This window comes from Sturnira hondurensis, unplaced genomic scaffold (assembly GCF_014824575.4).
Source record: "Sturnira hondurensis isolate 20B ecotype Veracruz unplaced genomic scaffold, ASM1482457v3 Scaffold0000396, whole genome shotgun sequence".
Classification (NCBI taxonomy): domain Eukaryota; kingdom Metazoa; phylum Chordata; class Mammalia; order Chiroptera; family Phyllostomidae; genus Sturnira; species Sturnira hondurensis.
In genome coordinates, this window is record NW_028073027.1 from 122,403 (window position 1) to 134,530 (window position 12,128).

General features: G+C 39.2%; 1 pseudogene; it reads left to right on the top strand.

The window, feature by feature from the left end:
• Positions 1-2,700: 2,700 nt before the first annotated feature.
• On the top strand, positions 2,701-10,331 carry LOC118979823 (40S ribosomal protein S2-like; annotated as a pseudogene).
• The last annotated feature ends 1,797 nt before the right edge of the window (positions 10,332-12,128 follow it).

The following is a 12,128-nucleotide window of genomic DNA, read 5'->3' on the forward strand; positions in this document are numbered from 1 at the left end:
GTTAAAAATGAGTACAAAACAACTACAATTGTTTTCACCATTCTTAATGTTTTGGGAGTTGCATTGTTTTATCATCTAATCTCTGAGCTCACTCTATTTTATTCTTGTTCTTATAGTCTTCCAGAGAGCGGGTACTCATGGAAAGGATTTTTAAAAAAATTTTTGCCTGGTTTGTATTTTTTCTCTTGGACTAAGTTCCTGGCTCCTCCTGGACATGTTATGACCTTTCCTCTCTGTTTTTCTGTAGCACATCGAACTGATTCTAGCTTGTTTGAGCTGAGTGTGATCAGCTCTTCTCAGACTTTCAGTTCTCTGGGACAGTAAGGATCAATTCTCCATGACTTCCACCCCTGGTACTTGCATGTCTCACTTCCAGGTGACAAGGTAGAGCTAAAATGCTGCTTCCGTCCGTTCTTCTGATACCGAGGGCAGAAAAAGTAGGAGCAGACTTGGTTGCGTCATTTGGGCCTTACTCTTTCTTCTGCAATAATAGTAAATATCCAGTACCAGGAGTTAATTCATCATGTTGGCTATGCATCCTGCTTTCATGATGGAATGCCCCCAGATTCCTAATAGTTCCCTGGGGCTCTTCCTGTGTCTACTCATCTTGAAATTGAGGCATGATGAGTACTTCCTTAGGCTGCTTACTAACCTCCTGAGTCTGTCTTTCCAAGGTTGGGAGGCATTTGTGAGAATGATACACCGCCTATCCAGACCACTGGGAGCAGGCTGAGGGTGGGAAACTGGAGGAGTCACTTGAGGAACTCATGAATGGCCCAGAGCCTCGTCTAGGCAACTCCAGTTCCTGCCAGCTGGGGCCAGAGGAGGGAGTCCCCCATCCTCCCGGATGTTCAGCATTCAAATAAAACCCTTTTTCCTTTCTCACCAGCCTCTGCCTCTAGTTTGCCTTTTGGTGGCAGTGGGCAGCCAAACTTCACTTTGGTTTGGTGAGAAGAACTCTAAGGAGTTTGTCCAACGCCCCTCTTTCCTTAGTATAGTCATGAGAAATCTCAGGAATTTGTCCAACCCCCACTGGTACTGAGCTGGGAGGCTATAGTGGCATTGGAAACAGTAATTTGCTGTGCCAGAATCTCTTGTTTCTTTCCTCAATAGCCACGTTTTGAAGTTCGTGACTTGCAGTTATACCCTTTTTGTATTCTGTTCCTACTGGTGAATTTTGAGAGGTGTTAGGTTTTTCTTTTCTGTTGCTATGTGTTCCACACTCTATGGATTTGGACCCATGTTAACAGTGTGTGTGCTTTGTTACTGTATCACGTGGAGTATATTTACTTCCCTAGAAATCCTCTGTATTCCACTTATTCTCCCCTCACCCCAACCCTGGGAGACCACTCATCTTTTTACTGTCTTTATAGTTTTGCCTTTTCCAGAATGTCGTGAGGTTGGAATCACACAGTATACAGCCTGTTTTTATTGGCTTCTTTTATTTAGTAATATGCATTTATGATTTCTCCATGTCCTTTCATGACCTGCTAGCTAATTTCTTTTTAGTGCTGTATGGTATTCCACTGTCTGGATGCAACACAGTTTATTTATTCATCTACCGACTAGAGGACATCTTGATTGCTTCCAAGTTTTGGAAATTTTTTAAAATATATTTTATTGATTATACCATTACAGTTGTTCTATTCCCCCCTTCATTCTCCTCCACCCGCACACCCCCTCCCCCACCATTCTCCCCCTCTTAGTTTATAACCACATGTCTCAAGTTCTTTGGATTCTATATTTCCCCTACTATTCTTGCCCTCCCCCCATCTATTTTCTACCTATCGTCTATGCTACTTTCTGTACCTTCTCCTCCCTTCTCCTCCTCCCACTCCCCTGTTGCTAACCCTCCGTGTGTTCTTCATTTCTATGGTTCCACTCCTGATCTAGCTGTCCTCTTGGTTTGCTTTTGTTTAGGTGTGGTTGTTAATAACTGTGAGTTTGCTGTCCTTTCACTGTTAATATTTTTCATCTTCTTTTTCTTATATAAGTCCCTTTAGCATTCATATAATAAGGGCTTGGTGATGATGAACTCCTTGAACTTGACCTTATCTGAGAAGCACTTTATCTGTCCTTCCATTCTAAATGAAAGCTTTGCTGGAAATTTTAAATAAAGCTGCTATGAATATCTGTGTGTTCCCCTCACTTTTTAAAAATGCAGCTGTTTGTCTTATTATTGAGTTGTAAGAGTTCCTTATATATTACAAATACAAGTCATTTATCAGATATTTGTATCATAGGTATCCTCCCAACATCTAGTTTCCCATTTTGTTTTCTTCGTGGTGTTTTTTGAAGAGATAAACTTATAAATTTTGAGGGAATTTAGTTTATTATTTATTTCTTTTAGAGTTTATAGTTTCAGAATTTAGAAGATATAGTTTATTTATATATTTTGTATCATTTTAAGCAATCTTTACTTATACCCATGTTGAAAAAAGCTCTCCTGTTTTCTATTTTTAATAGCCCTATTGAGATATGATTTATGATTTACATACTACACAATTCACTGATTTATAGTGTACAATTCAATAATATTTTGGTATTCACAAGGTTCTGCAACCATCACTGCAATCTAATTTTAGAATATCAGATTTTTTTTTGGTGTGGTGCAGAATTTTAGTAATTAGTTTACCAGTGCAATGTAATGAAAAACATCGAGAAACATATATATCACTGATCTTAGCTTTTCCTTTAGGAAAACAGAACAAGCTCTCTTTCTCCGTCATCACGGTGCCTGCAGTCCATGCTCCTTTCCCGTGTCTTCTCACAACACTTTCAAGATCAAGAGCTTCCGGGCCAAAAAACAAGTAGAACTGGCCCATTAAAATCAGATACAACTCTAAGAGGAGATATTGAAAAAGAACCAATGTGAGTCTAGAAAGAACTGCACATAAGAGATGGCTCACATTTATGCTGTATCCAGGTTACCTGCCTGCTATCACATCACTGAAATGCTCACTACTATCTGGACAGTTGGGTATTTTTACTGGGAAGTTATTAGAAGAATGATTTTTCTCTTTGCCTATTTTTTCCCTGCACTAGTACGTTGTTTCAATAATAAATACATGAGACCTTTAAAAAAAGAACAAAAAGGCAAATTGAATGCAAAGTCAATATTAGAAAGAAATAATAAAAATAACTGAATTATTAACAAAATAGTAAATGGATAAACAATAAAGAAAATGAATTCGACCAAAATTGGCTTTGTTAAAAATAAAAAATAAAACTGACAAACCTGTAGCTAGACTGATCAGCTATGGCAAAAAAAGTATATACAAATTGTCAGTATTAGGAGTGATAACACTACAGATTCTTTGACCTTTAAAAAGTAGAAATATAATTGGATTAATTGTTGTTTTTTTGTTTCTTTGTTTTGGTGCTGAGTTAAAAAATGGGCAAAGGACCTGAATAGACACTTCCCCGAAGAGGATAAACAGGTGGTCAATAGACATATGAAAAGATGCTCAACGTCAGTAATCATCAGAGAGATGCAAATTAAAACCACAATGAACTATCACCTCATACCTGCTGGAATAACTATCATCCATAAACCAAGAAACAACAGATGCTGGTGAGGATGCAGAGAAAGGGGGACCATTCTGCAGTTCTGTAATATGTGATCCTGGAGAATGTTCCATGTGTGTTTGAAAAAAAGTGTATTCTGCAGTTTTGGGATCTATTAAGTCAGTCTCATCTGATGTGACACTTAAGCCCGTTATTTTATTAATTTTTTGTATAAATGGTTTATTCATCGATGTGAATGGGTTCTTAAAATCCTCTACTACTATTGTATTATTGTGGTTTTCTCCCTTTATGGTTATTAATAATTGCTTTATATATTTAGGTGCTTCTATGTTGGGTGCATAGGTACTTACAATTATTATATCCTCTTCTTGAATTAACTTCTTTAAAATTATGTAATCCTCCCTTTTTATTTTTTACATTTTTTGTTTTACAGTCTATTTTATGTCTATGCATGTTGCTATGCTAGCCCTTTTTTTCCATTTCTATTTCCATGGAATATCTTTTTCCATCTCTCCACTTTGAGTCTGCATGTGTCTTTCAGTTCACAGCGAGTCTCTTGGAAGCAGCATAGAGATGGATCATGATTCTTAATCCATTCAGCCACCCCATATCTTTTCATTGGAGTATTCAATCTGACTACATTAGTTATTGATAAGTATGTGCTTATCGTTATTTTGCTAATTGTTGTTAGGTTGTTTTATGGTTGTCCTCTTGTTCCTTTTTTCTTCTTTTGATCACTTACTTCCCTTATGGTTTTTGGTTTCTTTAATGTGTTTGTTTAGTGTAGTATTTTCTTTTTGTTCTTTGTGCATCTTTCTCAGGTTTTTGATTATGGTACCATTAGGTTTGTGTGTATTATTATTTATCTATAGCAGTCTATTCTAAGCTGATAGATGTTTAAGTTCAGATGTATTCTATAAGGTCTACATTTTTACTACCCTCTCCATGATTTATGTTATGATGCTATATTTTACATATTTTGAGTTGTGTCTCACAACTACTTATCGTGGTTTTGAGTTGAGTTAGATACCTTTTCTCTTTTAACCTTCATAGTTGCTTTTTAAATATCTGTTTTGGTGTATTTATTAAATATTCAGCTTTACCTGTGAGGTTTCTCATATTTTCTTATTACTGGTTATGACCTTTCTTTTTCTACTTAAAGAAGACACTTTAATATTTCTTGTAAAGCTGGTTGAATGGTCATGAAGACTTTTAGTTTTTGTTTGTCCAGGAAACTCATGATCTCTCCTTCAATCTGAATGATAACTTTGCTGAGTGAATTATTCCAGGCTGTAGATGTCTTTCTTTTAGCATTTTTGAAGATGTTCTGCCATTCTTTTCTGTCTTACAAAGTTGCTGGTGAGAAATCAGCCAATAGCCTTTGCATGTAAGTCATTTTTCACTTGCTTCCTTCAAGATTGTCTCTTTATCTTTAACTTTTGCCACTTTAACTACAATGTGTCTTGGTGTGGGTCTCCTTGGCCTCATCTCGTCTGGAGCACTCTGTGCTTCCAAGGCCTGGATGTCTGTTTCTTTTCCCAAGTTAGGAAAGTTTCCATCCATTGTTTCTTTAAATAAAGTTTCTGTTTCTTTCTTTCTTCTCCTTCTGGGATCCTTATAATGTGAATGTTTGAGTCTTGATGTTATCCCAGAGGTCCCTTAAACTATGTTCATTTTTAAGAATTCTTTTTTGCCCTGGCTGGTGTAGCTCAGTGGGTTGAGCATGGGTCTGTGAAGCAAAGGGTTGCTGGTTTGATTCCCAGTTGGGGCACATGCCTGGGTTGCAGGCCGGGTCCCCAGTAGGGGACACATGAGAGGCAACCACACATTGATGTTTCTTTCCCACTCTTTCTCCTTCCCTTCCCTTCTCTGTAAAAATAAATTAAAAAATATTTTTTAAAAAAGAATTCTTTTTTATTTCTGTTGTTTTGATTGGTTAATTTCCACTAGTCTGTTTTGCAGGTCACTGATTCATTTTTCTGTGTTAGCCAATCTGCTGTTGATTCCGTCTAATGTGTTTTTCATTTCAGTTATTGTATTCTTCATGTCTCCTCGGTCCTTTCTTAAAAACTTTCTATCTCTTTGTTGACATTTTGCTTGAGTTCCTCTATTCCACTCTCAAGTGTGGTGAGCATCCTTAGGACTGTTTCTTTGAATTCTTTATCAAGCAAAGTACTTATTTTCATTTCCTTAATTTTTTTTGGGGGGGGGAGTGAGTTTTTATTGTTTCTTCATTTAAGAGTTATTCTGTCATTTTAGTTTGTTTGACTTTCAGTGTTTGTTTATAAGAGTTAGACAAAATAGCTGTCTCTTCCAGTCTTGGAAAAGTGGCCTGATTTAGAAGCATGTTCTGTGTAGACGGTCTGTGCCTGGTGGTTTGGGGAGGCCAGTAAAAGCTGAGCAAAAACCTAAGGTGTCTGAGGCACTGGCTTATAAAGCCAGAGCAATGCTAGATGGGAATGCCAGGTATGTAGTAGTGCCCTATTGGCTCTTCTTTCTCCTCGCGTTTGGGCCACAATGGGCTTGAGTGGTGTGTCAGGAACGCACTGCAGCAACCTTTCAGGCAGGCCAGAGCACCTGGATGGAGCCCCTGCCCGTTCTCTAAAGGGGGAGAGAGACAGCAACAATGGCACTCATCAGCCCCTCTAATCCCAGAGAGTTCCTGCAGTCCCCAGAGAGTTCATGCAGCTCTCCAGTCTTGAAGTCCTGTGTAGAAGAGACCTGTGTGTAGGCTTTATGTGCTGGGTATTTTTTTTGGAAGCTGCTTGTAGCCAGCAGGCATTTATGGCACCTGGGGCACTAACTTGCCAAGCCAGTACAGATCTGGGCAGCAAGGCCAGGTGGGTGTAATGATACCTTATTGTTTTATGCCTTGCTGTTCTTGCTCATTCCTTTTTGTTCAGAGACAAAAGGCTCCAGATACTAGCTGTGTACACTCTGCCCTGAGGTAATCTTGCAAGTAGGACAAAGCACCAAAATAAATCTCCTGTCCGTTTAAACAATGGCACTCACTGACTCCTCTGGTCAGGAGAGTTTCTGTAGCTCCTGGAGGGCTCCTTGGCTTCCCAGCCTTCTCTATTGTCTCCTTTTGTTTGTTGTCAGGAGCTGTTTATTAAGCAGTCAGTTGTTCACTGGAGTAATTGCTACCTATATACATGTTTTGGTTTTTTTAATTATGCTCATGGGAAGAGGTGAGTTCAACATCCTCCTACGCTGCCATCATCTGGAGCTTTTGGAAGTCACTTTTTGGTGGGTGCTGTGGGATGCCACCTTACAGAGTATAGGTTGGTATTTATAGATCAATAATAGTCAAATACTAAAAAGAATCCCTATTCAGATTTTTGGAATTCTTTCTATCATTCTCCTTTCTCAGAATTATTTGAGAATTATTCTCAAATTCAGCCCCGTCAGCCTTCTTGAACTATAATCTCTACCTCTCCTACTTAGCTGGGATTCCCCTGCCCTGTGCCACAGACTATTTTCTGTCTCCAGGCCGAAGGCCTGGGCAATTGCGGGGTTCACCTTATTTGTTTCCCTTCTGTCAGGGATCACAGGCCTGCACTACATGTTGTCTGATATCTGAAAATTATCTTTCCTATATTTCCTCCCGTTTTCTAGTTGCTTATGGTGAAAGGATAATTCCATTATCCTCCATTACTCTGTCACAGCTGGAAATGCAACCCCAGAGTTTCAATAATGTTGGAGAATTATCAGTTAGACTTATAGCTTACAAATTTCTGGTTCTTTTGCCTTCAGTTCTATAAATAAGTAGCTTTTCAAAGGTTAATAGTGCTATTATTGTATATTTGGTATTTCTTTGTTAATGAAGTCTCAAGGCACTTGCTTTTGTGTCAGTTATTGGCCATTTATCAGTAGCAGACCCATTTAACAATAGTTTTTTTTTTCTGATTACAAAGATAATGCATTTTCATTGCAGAAAAATGGAGAATACAAGACAGTTTTTAAAAATTCAGTCATAGTTCCAGTTCTGAGGGATTATTACAGAAAACATTTTCGTTTTATTTCCATTAGTTCTTTTATGTGTAGATATAAATTGATAATGATCTTTTAAACTATAATAGTGGGGGACAAAGTAGGGTATCACAGATAATCATCAAACTATAATTTACACAAAAGTTGTCAGAATGCTTTAGAACACAGTTAGAGATAAAATAATTTATTCAGTGAATGTTGACAACTATATATACACATAAAATCATTATGTCGTATACCTGAAACTAGTATAATATCATGTCAATTATAACTCACTTTTAAAAAGTATTAGAGAAATGAATGTAGTTTTTGCTATCATACAAATGTTGATAAATCTTTTCTCAGTACAAGTTGAGTCTTCATTGATTCACTCACTCAAAAACTGAAAGGATTGTGAGCTTTCTTTGTTCTTAACAAGTCTAACCAAGTGTGATGAAAAGATAGGTGATTCTTTTTATCCTAATTCCATCCCTATAAATAGAAGGTCATCATCTCTCATAATAAAAGAAATGTGCATTAAAATAAAAAAATAAAACAACATGGGTTTGGGTTCTCAATATTTTTATGGGGTTTATGACGTCCCGATGAGTTCTGGAAATTTTGACAGCACTCTTGAAGGATGTACTAAACAAGTCAGTGCCTAACTAAATAAAAGCACTCTTAACTAGTATACCAGCTATTTGATTACTTTCTGCACTGTTTTACAGTTTCAGAAATCTGAGTTCCATGACTTTGCTCTCATATGATTTCCAGTAAGTGGATCTTAGAGTGAAATGTTTGAAGGTAGCATTTTACAAAATGTGTAAATTTTACATATTTAAATATGTAAAGGGAAAGGGATGTTTGAGTGAAGGAAGAAACTTACAGCCTGCGGGGGGAGGGGGGGGTTCAGATTAAGAATGAAATTATTTTGCCCTGGCTGGCAGCTCAGTTGGTTAGAACATCCTCCCAATACACACGGTTGTGGGTTTGATCTCTGGGAGGGCACATATAAGAAGCAATCAATGAATGCATAAATAAGTGGGACAACAAATTGATGTCTCTCTCTCTCTCTCTCTCTCTCTGAAATCAATTTAAAAAATGAAAAAGAATGGTATTATTCCTACAAGAGGATTCCTATGATGGGGTTAAGTTTTGGGGATCTCTCTTCTGGACTTTGGTAAAAGTCATATTTTGAGCATTTCTTTAGCTTTGCTCTTCCCACATCATTTCCTTCAATTTCCTCAGCCACTTAGTACAGTTTTTAATGGTGGTGTTGTCGACAAGAAAGGGTCAGGACGATCAAATAAGGTAAGGCCCGTTTTATATTACTCTCTAGGTAGGTTCCTGGAGAGGAAACAGTAACTTGTGGGTTTGGGGTTCAGAAGGGTTTGACAGGCAAGATGTGGTTGGTGACAAAGCTGGAAGATGCCACAGAGCCACTGCGCTCACAGGGGGGCCAGCTGGAGTGACCTAAGACACAGTGCTCGCTTTTCCAGTATCTTTTTCTGGAGTAAACAGACCATTTAAAAGGGATATGAGGAATAGGAAACTTCGGTTACACGATATATTGGCTTAAAAATTGGGATCATTTCTTTTCCCAGGAAACACCAAATGGCGGATGACGCTCGTGCTGCAAGAAGGCCCTGGAGCTCTGGAATGGGAGGCCGCAGTAGCCTCCGTGGAGGATTTGGTGGCAGCATCCAGGCCCAGGTCGCGGCTGGAGTTAGGATCAGGGTCAAGGCTGTGGAGCTCTCGGGGGCAAGGAGGAGGATAAGGAGTGGATCCCCGTCACCACATTGGGCTGCCTGGTCCAGGACATGAGAATCTTTTCTCCCCCCATCAAGGAATCTGACATCATTGACTTTTTCTTGGAGCCATTCCTCAAGGAGGAGGTTTTGAAGATTATGCCCCTGCAAAAGCAGACATGTGCAGGCTAGATGACTGGGTTCAAGGCATCTGTCACCACTGAGGACTACAATGGACATGTTAGTCTGGGTCTTAAGTGCTCAAAGGAAGTAGCCCCTGCCATCCTGTGGGGTCATCATTCTGGCCAAGCTCTCTATTTTTCTGGGGCAGGGAGGCTACTGGGGGAACCCCATAGCATCTCTTTTAAGGTGACCACGCACTGTGGCTCCGTGCTGGTGTGCCTAATCCCTGCACCCAGGGGCACTGGCATCATCTGAGTCCCTGGCCCCTAAAGCTGCTGGTGGTGGTTGGTATCCATGAGTACTACACCTCAGCCAGGAGCTGCACTGCTACCCTGAGAAATTCGGCCAAGGTCACCTTCGTAGCCATCTCTAAGACCTACAGCTCACATCCCCGACTGCTGGGAAGAGACTGTGTTCACCAAGTCTCCCTGTCAGGAACTCACTGACCATCTTGTGAACACCCACACCAGGGCTTCTGTGCAGAGCACCCAGGCTCCAGCTGTGGCCACTACATAATTTTTGTATAAGGAAAATAAAGTAAATTAAGCCTGTTTAAAAAAAATGGAATCATACAGAACATCTAGTGTTTGCCCTGCCTTTTCAAATAACTTGAATGTTTTCTATGCCATACAATATAGTTTATGGGATTTTTGTGTGATACATAATGTTCCATATACAGATATTTCTCAGTCAGTCTGGGTTGCTGTAACAGAATACTGTAGACTAGGTGACGAAAGCAAAAGAAATTGATTTCTCATGGTTTTGGGGGCTGGGAAATCTGAGATCAGAATGGCATCATGGTAAGGTCTGAGGAAGGCCATTTTCCTGATTCGCAGATGGCTGTCTTCTTGCTGGGTTCTCACATGGTAGGGGAAGGGAGAGGGAGAGGAAGAGAATGGGAGAAGTCGCAGGGAGAGAGAGAGAAATGATCTTTCTTCTGTCTCTCCTTTTAAAAGCACTAATCTCTTCCAAAGGCTCCACCTCCAAACACATCACATTGGGCTTCAATGTATGAATTTTGGGGAGACACAAACATTCAGACTATAGCAGGATGTCACAGAGACTTATCTGGATAATGTTTATACCTAGAAATGACACATGTTGGCAGATGTGCAGATAAATGGGGCAAATTGCTTGATTATTTTGAGGAATGATGTTAGAGCTAAAAAAAAAAAACTTGGAAATCTCCATTCTGAGCTAGTTGGCTCAGTATGAATTACAGCCAAAAAATGGAGATGAGGAAACTGTCTCACAGAACCAGGATATGTTTTCAGCGATGTCATTAACAAAGTGAAATTTATAAAATCCAGGCTTGTGAAAGCTTAACTGTTTTCTATAATCTGAGCTTGTAGAAAACTTCCCTAATATTCTACGGGTGCACAGAGAGAGCTGTTGACTGGCTGAGATCTGGCAGATGGTGAGCCAGAGTTCAGCTGAGAGTAGAAATAGCATCTCTTTCTCAAATGCATACTGTCTTTTCAATTTATTGGAAGCAAGGTATTATCTGGTTCATCGTCTTGCCTATGCATCAGACACATTTATTTTCGTAAATGTAAATACTTTAAATTTGAGTCCTAAAGACAAAGGCCTTATTATCTTCCTTACCCATGACAAAATTATAACCACAGAAAAGGAAGCATGAATTTTGGTAGTCAAATGAAGAAGCTCTATTGAGTTGCTTTCCCACCCTGGAAAAGTTTCTGTCAGAGAGTGATTTCATGATGGTGATTCTGTGAGGAATGATACAATGCTGTGAGTGTCTGCAAGCCAAACTCCTTTCACCAGTGAGTGTTTTCTCTGAAAACTGGAAACTGTGACGTGGTCCATGCAATAGCAAGCTCCCCGTCTCCAGGAATAAGCGAAAGGAGCGCCGAGTGCAGCGCAGGTGTAAGAGAGATTGAAGATATTTCCAAGCTGTAACCTGATCAAATGAGATAGAATATGCCATGATTTCCTAGATGTAACAAAAGGAGCTACCTTTACACTCCGTCTTTTCCTCTTGCAGTGTAGTCTCATAAAAAATAAAATTTTTGAGAGAGAGCTGTCTTTAAAATGTGGAGGGCATAACAGCTCTCACAGTGAATGTGAGAACTGAGGTGTGATTCTATTGTCCCCTTTACTGTTCTGTAGTTATATTTCTTGGACATGAGCTTCTCACCTGGCTCAGTATTATCCATCATATAAGGACAAATATTTTTTATACAAATATAGCCACCGATGTCAGCAAACTACTTTACATAGACTCAAAATTCTTAAGGGTAATTTGTCAAAGGTAATTTTAATGTTTTTGGCTAGTGCCTTAAACTTTGGCACTCACTGATATTTGCATGTTTCTCTATATTTTCTTGCCCTGTAGTTAGGTCTGGTCAATGGAATGTGAGTAGTAATGGGTGTCTTTTCCAAGCTAAAGCACTTAAGTGTCTGATCTGCCTTCCCACACTGTATTCTCCTCCAAGAGTGATGGCAGAGGTTAATCATGGAAGATGGTACAGTCGTTGAGTGAAAGGAACCTGTATCTTGAGTCATTCTTTGGAGGAGAGGCTCCCTAGAGAGCTTCCCAAATTACATCAGGCTATGACATGAGGAAGAAATAAACCTTTATTTTGTTATGATTTATTGTGTTACAGAAATTTGGGGGCTATTTATTACTGCTGATAGCATTTCTTATTCCTTTGGAAACCAGCTTCCCACCTCTAC